The following is a 12,104-nucleotide window of genomic DNA, read 5'->3' as shown; positions in this document are numbered from 1 at the left end:
ATCATGGTGACTATGGTGACTTTTTTGGGAATTCCCAGCAGGTCCTCCTCAGTTCCATGCTCAGTTAATGAAAGCCACTCTTTGTTTTGTTGTTGGAGTGCACCTATGGATGTGTAAAAAGGAGTGTGTATGTGTTAAAGAGTTAGGGCTTAAATCTGGGGAAAGATATCCCTAGGAACCTGGGATGTACTGCCAGACCTGCTGGTCTCCCCTCACTGCAAATGCCAGATGTGACTCTTAGATCTCATATGACGCTTACATCTCATATTTACTAACATAGTGCTACCTGCACCTAAAAAAACCCAGACTCCTGACCCTTCCATTGCAGTAACCCACCTTAGCAAGTGGAATAAAGTGTCTGTGCCTGTCCATCCTCTCCAAGGAGGGGTCTGGAGAACAGGGACAAGCAGTGTCCCTTAACAGACTTACAGGAAGCACTCAGGTGCTTCCTGGTATGGGAGTCTGTTTCCAAAAATTGCCTTTATTCTTCTTAAAAGCATTGATTTTTTTTTTTTTTTTTTTTTTTTTTTTTTTTTTTTTTTTTTTTTTTTTTTGCCATATTTCACTGCCTGAAAGTTGTGTACCGCTGTAGTGTACAAGCTGGGAAGCATGTTTTTGGGGAAGCAAAAGACTGGGCCTTTAATAAATTTTTCTAGCTGAAAGAGCAACAGTGAAACTGCAGCCTGGCCTGGCATACGTGGTTTCTGCAATTAAGGGCTGCAGCTGTTCTACTTTTTTTGTCCCTGTGACGCAAATCAAAGCGCAGCAATGGTATTGCCTGAGGGAAGAGAGAAAGCTACTTGCTCGCTTCCCCATGCTGATAACTAGGCAGTGATGACAAGAAAACTGGGGCAAAGGAAAGTTCAAAAGCAGAATCTGAATATTATAAATGACTGGAGGAGCACAGGTGCCTCTTCCTCAGCACAAAAGGGAAAGAGAGCGGTGCAAATGTCAAAAGAAATAATAAGGGAAAAGATGTCGGGCTGCAAAATTTCTGTCATTCAAAAGGGTTCTGTTGGGGTCTGTATGCTATCTAATGTGTTACAGTCAGCCCCATTTTAAATGGGAATAATTTTCACCTGGTGACTTCATGTACATTTTGATGTCTACCTAAGAGGTGAGATCTGATTCACTATCCTCCTTTCATCAGAGGAAACTGTAAGGAAACAGAAGTATTAAGAGAATGAGCAGCATTACCTGTCTGAGGTCATGCAGCAAGCAGAGGAGAGAGTTTGGATGTTCTCATGTCTTGAATCACAACCTGCTTTCTGCACTAACTCTCAAGCTACTTATGCAGCCATCCTAAGTCTGTGTATTTGTTCCCTTGTTGTTGTCTAAACTGAATTTCATAAGTGCTTATTAAAGATAAACTTTGTGGGTTTGGTGTGGAACTAAAATGAGACTATAGCTTCATTTAGGCACCAAAGGTACCTAAACAGTGAATGCAGACTTCTACCAGGTGAGCTAGAGAAGTCCTTCCTGCTGGCTGTTGCTGTCTGTGTTCCCCAACCCTGGCAGCAGGCAGCTTCCTGAGAGGGCAGGAGTTGCAGGGCTTAGGGCATCCAAGGATCTACTTTTATTATCTTACAACTTGGCCATTTTGGGGGAGCTTGTGAGAGGGACAGAGAATGACGTCTTCAGTACTGTATCCCTTCCAAACTGTGAAATTCATGATTTGAAATAAGACTTACAAGAAAGCAGATTTAGTTTTCCACAGGAGTAGAACACTGTGTTTCTCTGTCATCTGCACAGCGAGCATCCAACCCATATCCATAATCTCAGGCACAAAATGAAGAGTCAAACATTGCACATGCAACTTAAAATGAGCTGTATTATGGCAAGTGTTGGGCCACTTTAAATTGATGCTGTTAGTCCTGCCTGTACTACGTCTGCCTGCGAGTCAAGTACAGACTTGAGTATTTTCTTCTGGTGGTACTTGCATCAGTAAACTCCACATGCAATCTTGGAAAACAAAGCCACATCTATTGCAAGGCTGGGATTTAAGATTTTTTTTTTTTTTTTTTTTCCCCAGGCAAGGCTGAAATAGATTTCAGGATTGAATAATTAACATCAAGCTAACTAGCTTACAGCACTTGACTTAAAATAAAAAAATCGTTTATAAATATGTTTATATGTTTGCTACTAGCAATTTTATTGGTAATAAAGAGGCTCTTTGACTTCTTTGCTGGAAACTGGATTTATGTCTTGGTTTTATGGCTGGAAGCTAAGGAAGTGCAAGTGCTTTATAATGTCACCTTTTGAGCAAGATGCACAAAAGTACTCAGGAGCCTTTCAGTCACCTGGATGTTATTGGGCAGCCCACAAATGACCTGCCCACATTTATAGTTATTCTTCAGTCCTAAAGCATTATAAGTTTTTACCTGTGGGATCCCTTCTCTGTAAATGCAATTTCCTCAGGCTGATACTCTGAATGCTGCAGTTCCTCATTTTGCTAGGTGTTGGCTCAGCTTGATGTATAATATAATACATGGATATTTTCACAGGTCTTGTCTTCTAATGTAATTTTATGCTATTGCGTCATTTAGGGTGATAAAGGAATGCTCCTTTCAATTTGATCCAGTTGTAACCATAATGGCAAGTGAAGTTAAGATTGGAGTTCTGCCTTTTTAGGACTGACTTCCTTCATGAGGAGAAGGTAGAGCTTCAAAATCTGGTGTATGCGCAATATTTATTAGTGATGTTTTGTAATATTTGTTTCCCATCATTCTGCTGAATTCAAATTAGTAAGGTAATGAATGCTCACAAGCTTTATTATGTCAAATCAATATTAATATTGATCTATTAGTTATAAACTAATTATTCCTGCTGTAAAATGCTTCAATGTGAACTTCAAGAGGAATATTAAAATTTATTAGTCATTCCTGAAAGCTGATAGATATGTTAGGGGGTTTCATAGAAATAAAAAAACCTACATGGGATGCATGCAGTGCTAGCCTGATTTCAATAAATCTTAATTTTTTTCCCTGCTGTTTATAGTTATGATAATTGGGTGTTAAAGACTTTCAGCAGAGTCTGATGCTGACTCTCTTTCTTTATTACTTCCTGCTTCTAATCACCCTTGAACTGGATTCATCTCCACCACAGACATATTATTTAGCACAGAATTCCTTGCCGCTAACAGTAGAATTTTCCAAGGCTTTGGTGCCGATTCGTCAGCAAACAAACTATTTGTGGTTGTCTTTTTTTTGTATTTGGCACTGCAAAGTGTGACTGAATGAGGGGTTCTGGAAGGACACATGTGCTTTCCATTTCTCCACAGAGAAAAAAGGTTGTCCCTGTGTCAGTGTGATGACCATGTGCAGCTTTAAACTTCATCTTTCTGATACTCTAGGGCTGTGCAAATAATGGGCTGCTGCTGGAGTCTGCCACTTGTCTTGAGTGACATCTCTTATTAAAAAAGCCTTTCTGAGTTGATAACTTACTTTTTTTTTTCAAAGATAAGACCTTGTCTTCTAAGTAATTTGAAATGCTGCTCCAGAGTGTTTTCTGATGCATTAATAAGGCCTTGAACAAACCAGGATTTGTCCACTGGTTGTGAAAATGCTTGAATTACCTCCAGACTGTAATAATGTAATCTGGTCCCCTGGGTCACTTACTGGACAAGGTGAGGTAAGATTTGTAGAAGAAATATTCCCATGCTTGCAGTTCAGACTTGCTTTAAACAAATATAAAGACAATTTAAATGTCTTTAAAAATCTGTGCTAATGTTATGGGGTTTTAAATAAATTCCAGTGGCCTACCAAACGGAAATGTTCCTTACCTTCTCTCCTCCCTCTCACTTCCTCCTCCTCTGACAGAATGATACCCACAAGTAGGAAGTACAGTCAAATTGTTCCTGTAACTTCCAAGGAAAAGGAAGAGTCCTCTTCTGACTTTGAACATCACTGAAATCTGTATTGATTAGACTGCTGAATAATCAGGATGTGGTCAGGTACTGCTTTATGATATGGCAATCAGACAACACTGCTGAAAACTCCTGAACATTGGCTGCTTGTAAGATGCCATCCTCTGGTGGAGAGCACAACAGCTGGAAAGAAAAATGTTGTAGAACCTGTCATTGCAGCCTCCCACTAACCTGGGACATGTTTTCATCACTGAGGGTGCAGCTGTGCTCGCCAGTGCTTACTGCAGTGAGAATTTGGGACAGTCTTTACAACTTGCAGCAAAAGCAATTGTTCTAGTTCTGCTTGTGATATCCTCAGTTTGGATATTCAAGCAGTTGCACTAGCCAGCACAAATGAGTACTTGTGTGCTTGTATCTTATGTAGTATTTTTTGTATATCAGGCATTTCAATACTCAGCAGCTCTTCAGGTTCAGTTTAAGAGAAGCAGGGAGAATTTGAATGCTAAAGTGCCCTGTTTTCTAAATCTAAATGTTTATGTGTGTTTCCAAAATTACTTTTATTTTTTCCATGTTTTTATGTGAACTTCACTTAAACTTGTTTCTTTAATTATTTTCAATATTTGGTATTTAACTTCCAGATTTTGTTTGGTTGTTTGTTTGCTTTTCCTTCTTGGATAAAATTGTGGCTAAGAACCTAGGGTTCCACTCCATTCCACTCCATTCTTTTTACCCAATGTTAAAATGCTGTTGCAGAAGTAACTAACATTATGTTTCATTCGCATATTTGCTCTTTGACACTTAAAAGAGCATTCTTGGCCCTTCAGCCTCTCTAACAAAATGGCTTGGTGGACTGGTTTTGGAATAATTTATGAATTTTTACCTGCCTGTGGGAGATTGGAGCTTGGGGTAGCTGGAAAGAAACAGGCAGGAATCCTAACTACTCTATTCTTTTTAAAGTATTAATATATACTCTTGCATACGCACTGAGCATGGGAGAGAAGGTGTTTCAGCTGAAATCTTAAATGTTTCTTTTGTTCTTCTTTTAGTTGTTGTTGATGGGGGGTTTTTTTTTTTTGTTTGTTAATGGTTTTTTGTTGTTTTTTGGGTGGGTGGTTTTTTGTGTTTTGTTTTGGTTTTGGTTTTTTGGGGTTTATTTTGTTCCTAGTGACAGCTCTTTATTGGCCTAAGGGGATTTAAAAAATCCTGTTATTCCATTCTATATTGGTATTAACCTAGTTCTGTTTTGTCCTTACAAACTAGTATTTAAAATACCCAGCTGTCTTCAGAAAATAGATCTTGGGAACCCTTCTTCAATTGCTTTGCACAGGTCTGGTGCCTTTGGAAGGCCAGGACCAATGGGTCTGGAAATACAGGCACACCTTGTCTTGGTAAGAAAGACTGTTTTGGTTTAGGGGCAATGCTTAATTCATCTTTTAAGCAGTTTTGCAGCTGGACATGTGTCATTTTCCCATGTCAATCACGCTAGTATTTGTACATAGCTGAAAGGAAATTGGGCTTGTTAAGTTATAGATTAGGGTAAACAAGAAATACAAGCCATGCCAGAATCTGATGGCAAGATTTTCACGTTTCTTAATTGCAGCAGCAAAAATGTTCATCTCTGACTTGAATGTCTCTTATTAAACTGAAAATAAGTGAGGTGGTAAATTTATTAGTCTCAAAGTAAGAGTTAAAAGGAACAATGGTGCAGAAAATGTGATGCAATGTATTTTGCCCCCCCCCCCCCCCCCCCCCAATGTATTGATTTTAAATGCATTCATGGAGCTATATAGCTTGTTTGCAGTTCCTCATAATTACCAAATGAGCTCTGCATAGGAGCAGACAATGGTAATCAGACAGTCAATTATTTACTGCTGCTTCTGCCTACATTTGCATCTATTTTCATTTACATTATTGCAAGGAGCTTGAGAGGATTTGCAAAGCATGGAGGCAAAATAAGAGGTAAGAATCTCATTTGGCCCTCATTTTACATTGCCTCCAACGAAGTCTTTTTGTAACGTTTGCTCCCAGATGTGCACTTGAGTGTGGGGACAGAGAGAGGCAGGATTTCTGCTGCTGATTCCCACCCAACCCAGGGCTCTGCACAGGAAAAGCTTCGGAGTGCACTGACAGTTTTATTGACTGTCCCTTTTGTAGTGACATGCCAGCCCCTTTGAAATGATGGCTAATAGGAGTGAGCGAACACACATGGCTTGTGTAAGACAGTGATAAATTGGTGGACAGCAGGGCCGTGATGGCTTCAGAAGTTACGTGTTCGCCATCAGTGCCCCGAGGCCATTTATGTTCTGTGTCAGTGGGATGCATCTGAATACCACATGTCACAAAGACTAATGTCCTCACTCTTCTTTCTAATGGGCACGGCAGACACCACGCTCTTGGAAATTTCCGTGCCTGCCTCCCAGATAAACAGTAACAGGGCCAGCTAATTGTGTGTGTTGTTAAACACCAGAGCTGCTCAATTGAAAGGTGGGCCCTGGCAATTAATGAGAGCCATTAAGGGACTGAACAGAACCAAAAAGAAAAAAAAAACCAACCAAACAAACAAACAAAAAAAAAAAAAAAAGAAAGAAAAAAAAAAACCCAACTTTTTTTTTTTTTTTTTCCCTGACATGGGGTTTGGCGGTAAAAAATTAAATGGGCTCTTGTCCAGACCTATTGCTGCTTAACTGTTAGGAGAGAAGTTAGGAACAGAGGTTGGAGTGTCACAGTTTTAAAAGTACCAGATGATAGTTTAGGCACTTGTTTGCAGAGGCCAGGGCAAGAATACATGTGAGACTGTGAAAACTCTCTCTTAACTGGGACTGAGAAACTGAATTCTTGAAAATGTATAATCATAATGATGTATAACATTCACTCCTGGGAAGAGGTCAGATTGCAATGTATATACTTTAAAGGGCTGCAATATGTTGATAAATAAGCAGTGTTCTGGAGCAAAGCTTTGAGGTGAGCACAGGTTGTTGTATGTGCAGGTTGACCTTTATTACAATGTTTTTATTACAATTGCAAGGTGGAGTTTATTACAATTATTATAATCTGGGGTACACTCCAGATTAGGTGAATTTTGGAGTTCATTAATCTCTGAATTAGCCATAAATTTAAGGGCTTTTGCCTGCATTTTTACAGTCTTTCCTTTGATTCCAGTCTTGTTTAGCACAATAGATTTAATGGAGTTTGAGGTAAGCAGAGCTGTTCCATATGTTCTTTCAGATGCTGGATGTTCTGGGAATGTCTGTGGCTAATGGTTGAATGACAAGCACTGTAAATCACGAGAAAATGGCAGCCATGCAGGGAACTATATTGATTATGGATGCATTTCGTCTTATTTTGAAAGACAGGAAAAAACTATCCTACAGTAACTGCTGCGATCATGGCTCTGTTCCTTAGTGGTTTTAGAAGCACCGAAATTACACTGTGGCTTAAACAAGATGTTTGTTCATCCAGTGATGCTCATCCTTCCATTCAAATATATTGCTAAATAAAAGGGGGTGTGTAGAAGCAGAGAATGCCTGGGATTCATTCTTTAACCAGAGAAGCTAAAAGCTGGGAGGGCAGGACATTCATCGGGTAAATGGAAAGAACAGAAACCAGCTGAAAAAAGAGGTGATCGTTTCCAAACTGTGTCAAATGTCCAAAAGCTCATATTGCATTCTCTTATGTATTTGTTTGTCTGTGCTAGCCCATTTAGGATTTTTAGGGCATATTTGACATGCAGCAGAGGGGTTCCCATGTTCAGTACCTGCCTTTGATGAATGCTTAAGCAAATGATCACAAAGAAGAAGTAGGAATGGCCAAAAATGCACATATATTAGAGAAACTAGACTTAAAACTTTAAAGAATTAGAAGGATTTGAACCCTCTTATAAATGTACATTTTCTGTAAAACTTTGCATTTTTGGAACAATGTTTTTCTTTGTATGTAAACTTGCTGTTTAGTGAACTTCATTTTCAGAGCATCCCAAATATAATCAGATACGGTAAAATCTGAGTTCACTTCTTTTGCTTTCTTCTTTTGAGAAATCTGACCTTCAAGTTTTGTCTTTGATTTTTTTCTTAAACTTTTTTGTTTTATAGTAGCTGGTTAATTACTGTATAGTTGTGCTTTGTGTAGTTTCTGTTGCTTACTCATGCTTCAAAGCATCTTTGTTCAAAGAAACTTCTTCAGACCTCAGGTGATGAGGATCTTCATACTCCCATTAGAGCTGGTTAAAACAAATGGAGGAGTTAAATGACCTGGTCAGGGTTCTGCAGGTGAATCAGTGCTGCAATTTAGAATGGGAGGGAGAGGCATTTCCCATAACTTTCATTTAACCATTAGGCTGACGATGGTGTGTTGGGGAATGAGACACTACAATGAAAAGTGAGTCCATGGTAGTTTTGTTTTTGTTTTTCCTCTCTGCCAGTATTGATGAGTGCTTTTGCATTCCTAGTTTGTTATTTCTTAGTTCCCCAGACCAGTTTTAGGGAGCTGAAGGTCCATTTGTAGGGCTCAGACAGCTCTGACTCCATGACTTTCCCTGAGGAGAAGAGAGGCAGAAGAGGGTGTGGTGTGCCAAAGCTGATGGCACATCTGGAGAACAAGCCCCTCATCCTCCCTGGCTGGTGAGAAACCAAGTTTTTTATACTGTTTAATGAATTTGTGTGTTTATAAAGTTGGAGGCTGATACTGAAGGTGACATAAAGTACACTCCTTGTCTCTTCTAGAGAGTGTGTCATCTTACTCACAAACCTTCAGGCTTAAACTGGAAAAAAAAAAGGTGTAGAGATCCTTGAATTCTCCTCCTCCAGTTATTCTCAACATTTTGCACCAGACAGTGCTTCAGGTTGAAAATAATTTTGTCTGAAAGATACATTGACTGATTTTAATTAGGTTTTTTTTGAGGGAGAGTTGGTTTTGTTTCCTTGATTCAGTCTAATCCTGCTTCTTGCAATAAATGGCTTTCCATGTAATGGATGCACTGATTACTCCAAGGCACGCATCTGCTAAAGGATGCCTTTGAAAGTCAGGCTAATTTATTGGATAAGTGGCAGATTTCTGATTGCAATCTCTTTTCAATACAGGGGATCACTTTAGTAAGACAGTAATCCTCTCTTTTTGTGGTTTTTTTTTTTTTTTCCCAAGCCTTAGGTTTGTTTTTTTTTTTTCATGTCTGTTTTAATCATCTTACTCCTAATTTTTCCTGCTCTCTAGGCATACTTTGGTTTCTCTTTCTTCATAAACAGTTACCAAACATGATTACAGGGAGTTTTGTTGTAGTAGAGCTTGTATATGACAATGACACCGTGGTGAACTCAGAAACTACACTACATGAAATTACAGGATTATGTAGACCACTCTGGCTTCAAAACAAACAAACATCTCTTCTGGATTCTAAAATCTACATTAAAAATGGCAATTTTGGAAGTAGCTGTTAGAGAAATGCTTAGCTGATGTTTTCAACACTTGCTACAAAGGTTCTTTCTGCAGAGGTAGGATAGGAGTCTCCCACTCTGTCTGGCTGTTATGCCTGCATCTCTCTGTTGGTTTTGTGCATAAAGGCACAGGAACTTAGTATGATACAGACACAGTATGACATTATTGTATTCTTTAATAAATGTTAAGCCCTCCCCTTTTTTTTTTTTTTTTGTTTTTGTTTTTTTGTTGTTTTTTTTGGTTTTTTTCCTTCTTTAAAACAATAATCAAACTGCTCAATACTCAAAAAATACTCAAACTGCTTTAATCAGAATTTAGGGATGGAAATTTATTTTCTTTTTAGTAACTTTTACAATCCTCTATGTGTAGTTGTTAAGCTAAAAGCTACCTGTATTTAACATGGCCTGTTTCATTTCACAAGCCAGTCATAAACTTGGTTTTCAAAACCACCTTTTGGTGCCTGGGAGTTGTATTAGAAGGCTTGGCTGGTACAGTTGGGGTTTCAGATCCAGAAAAGTGCTTTCTTAACATTTTTCAAGCCTTATTTTCAAAGTGGGTAGGTATGATGAGAAGTTCCACTTTGGGCATAAGCAAATTGAGAAGGGAAATAAGTTCAGTGTATGTAAATATTGCTGCTCAAAATGAAAGCTGGGTCTTGTAGCTCTCTACAGTGCTGTGCCCACTGTGTCAAAGAGCCTTCATAAATAAATTTATCTGTGTTTTTCATATATGCATAAATTAAATAAAATGCTTCCTCTGAAGGTTTATTTGACCGGACAGAACTGTGGGTATGGAGAAACGGGATTAACAGTAAAGTGAACTGAAGACTTCCCACCTTTAATTTTACAAATCTGGAGTAGCCTTTGGGATGTTCTTTTTGCCCTGATGCAGTGTCTGCTCTGCCAGTGATGCAGCACAGTTTTCAGAAACTACTGCTTCCTGGAGGAGACACCTCTGAGGATACCTCTTCACTCTTAATGGTGCTCACATAAGGTATCTCAGGGAAATGACTTTTGGATGTACAGTTGGGTTAAATCGAACCTTTTTGGCTTATTGGAAGAGCTATGGATGGAGAAAACCTGGAGACTTCTTGTAAACTTTTCTTTCTGATGTCTTGTGATTTGTTTTTAAAAGCAGAGCTAATTAGAATAAATAGTTGATCAGGTGTTTTCTTATTTCCTGGTCATTTTAAGAACAACAAATCGAAAGCTCTGTGGCGTTCTTTGTACTTTCTTATGAGTTATTTTGAAGGTTTTTTCCATTGTACTTTTTTTTCTTTTTTCTTTTTTCCATAATAAAGTTTGAATTTGGAAGCGTGTGTATGTTGGAAGTAGCAGAGTTAGCAGTTCTCTTTTCTGGCTTTCTAAAATAGTGCAAGGCACTGAGTCACTTCTTGCCACTAATAAGTTGCGTCATTTTGCCAGGATCAGAATGTTCCAGTCTCAAAGCAAATAGTTTGAAAAGTGAAAAACCAGTTGTTACCATATATGTGTGTGTGTGTGTGTTCATACACACAGAACACACACTCACACTCCCTCTCTCTCTCTCTGTAACATCTCTGCTCATCCAGAGGTGATGATTGATCTTGCTGTGTGTGAGGCAGGGAATTAATAATCACCCCTTCTTCCCACTTCACCATGGGCTTCAGTTTCAACCTGGGGGGAGACAAAAAAATATATTCTCATGCTCACAGCGTTTTTAAAGCTGAAGTTTGTAAGCATAAATGAGGAAAAAATATGTGGAGATTCCATGGGGGGAAAAAAAGAAGAATAGGTGGAGAGAATGCTAATCTTATCAGATGAACTTCTTTCTGTGGTTTTATTTTGCGTGTTTGATATATGATTTGTGATATCCAGTCATGAAGTGATTTCTGTCTTATGTGTGAGTTCTCTAAGGAAAATTCCACAAAATGCCGGGTGTGTTCCTGCTCCTGGTTGTCTGCAGATGTTTGCTATGTTGAGCGTTTGATGTGTTGATATGAAAATTTTATCAAACAGGAATGAAAAGCGCCATTTTTATGCTGATTATTTTGTGTCTGTTTAGCTTCATGCTTTGCCAGCAAACCTGGTCCATTTTGCCATCAGGATAAGTCAATTTTAATGTTCTAATGGCTTCACTGGTAGAAAATTCCGCTCAGATGAGAAAAACTGACGAAAGGGGAAAACCACTGGAGAGGTCTGTGTGCAGGGAGCCGTGGCCAGAGAGGTTCAGATGCTGGGGAGATCAGAAAGGGCTGGGCTAAGGCAGGAGCAAGGCCTTGGAGATTGCCCAGAGGTAGCTCTGGTTTGTTCTGAATAATCACACTAAACCCCTGGCAGGTAAGTGTCATCACACAATCTTTTCAGAAAGAAAATATCTGAAGATTCCTGGATCTCATTGCACTGAAGCAGTCAGACACCAGGACTTCAGTGGCTGGCTGGGATGATGAGATAATTGCTAAAAGCAAATGAAGGACTTAATGTAAATTTGCTTTTTCAAATCATCATAACAACTGATGGGTTATGATTATTAATGAATAGCAGGAAAGTCTCCAATAGCTATTTTCATTATGATAATGCTGAGGGAGTCAGAATGCTAGAAAATCACTGGAGTGGCAGGTTGCAGAGAATATTGATGGTAGCTTTGGAGGGCAGAAGCTGAGCAAGAGGGCAGAGATTGACATTTGTGAGGTTACTTAAAGCCATGTACTGTGGAGATCATTATAGTCTTTGTGTTGACAAATTCTGTAGCTGCTGTTTGTTTTGTTTTCTACTTCCAGAAGCTCTTTTAAAAATACCCTAAACGTAAAAAAGCATCTGACTTGTGTAGCAGG

The 12,104-nt window shown here is 38.9% G+C and overlaps 1 protein-coding gene across 1 annotated transcript in view; it reads left to right on the top strand.

The window, feature by feature from the left end:
• Window positions 1-7,981: 7,981 nt before the first annotated feature.
• PDE3A (phosphodiesterase 3A) overlaps window positions 7,982-12,104 on the top strand; it is a 159,853-nt gene continuing 155,730 nt past the window's right edge. Inside the window, exon 1 of the mRNA XM_066319504.1 lies at window positions 7,982-8,481. The gene's annotated coding sequence lies outside the window, so the exon portion shown is untranslated. The remainder of the gene's footprint in view (window positions 8,482-12,104) is intronic.

This window comes from Sylvia atricapilla, chromosome 5 (genome assembly GCF_009819655.1).
Source record: "Sylvia atricapilla isolate bSylAtr1 chromosome 5, bSylAtr1.pri, whole genome shotgun sequence".
NCBI classification, from domain to species: Eukaryota; Metazoa; Chordata; class Aves; order Passeriformes; family Sylviidae; genus Sylvia; species Sylvia atricapilla.
This window is presented reverse-complemented; position numbering and strand designations above follow the sequence as displayed.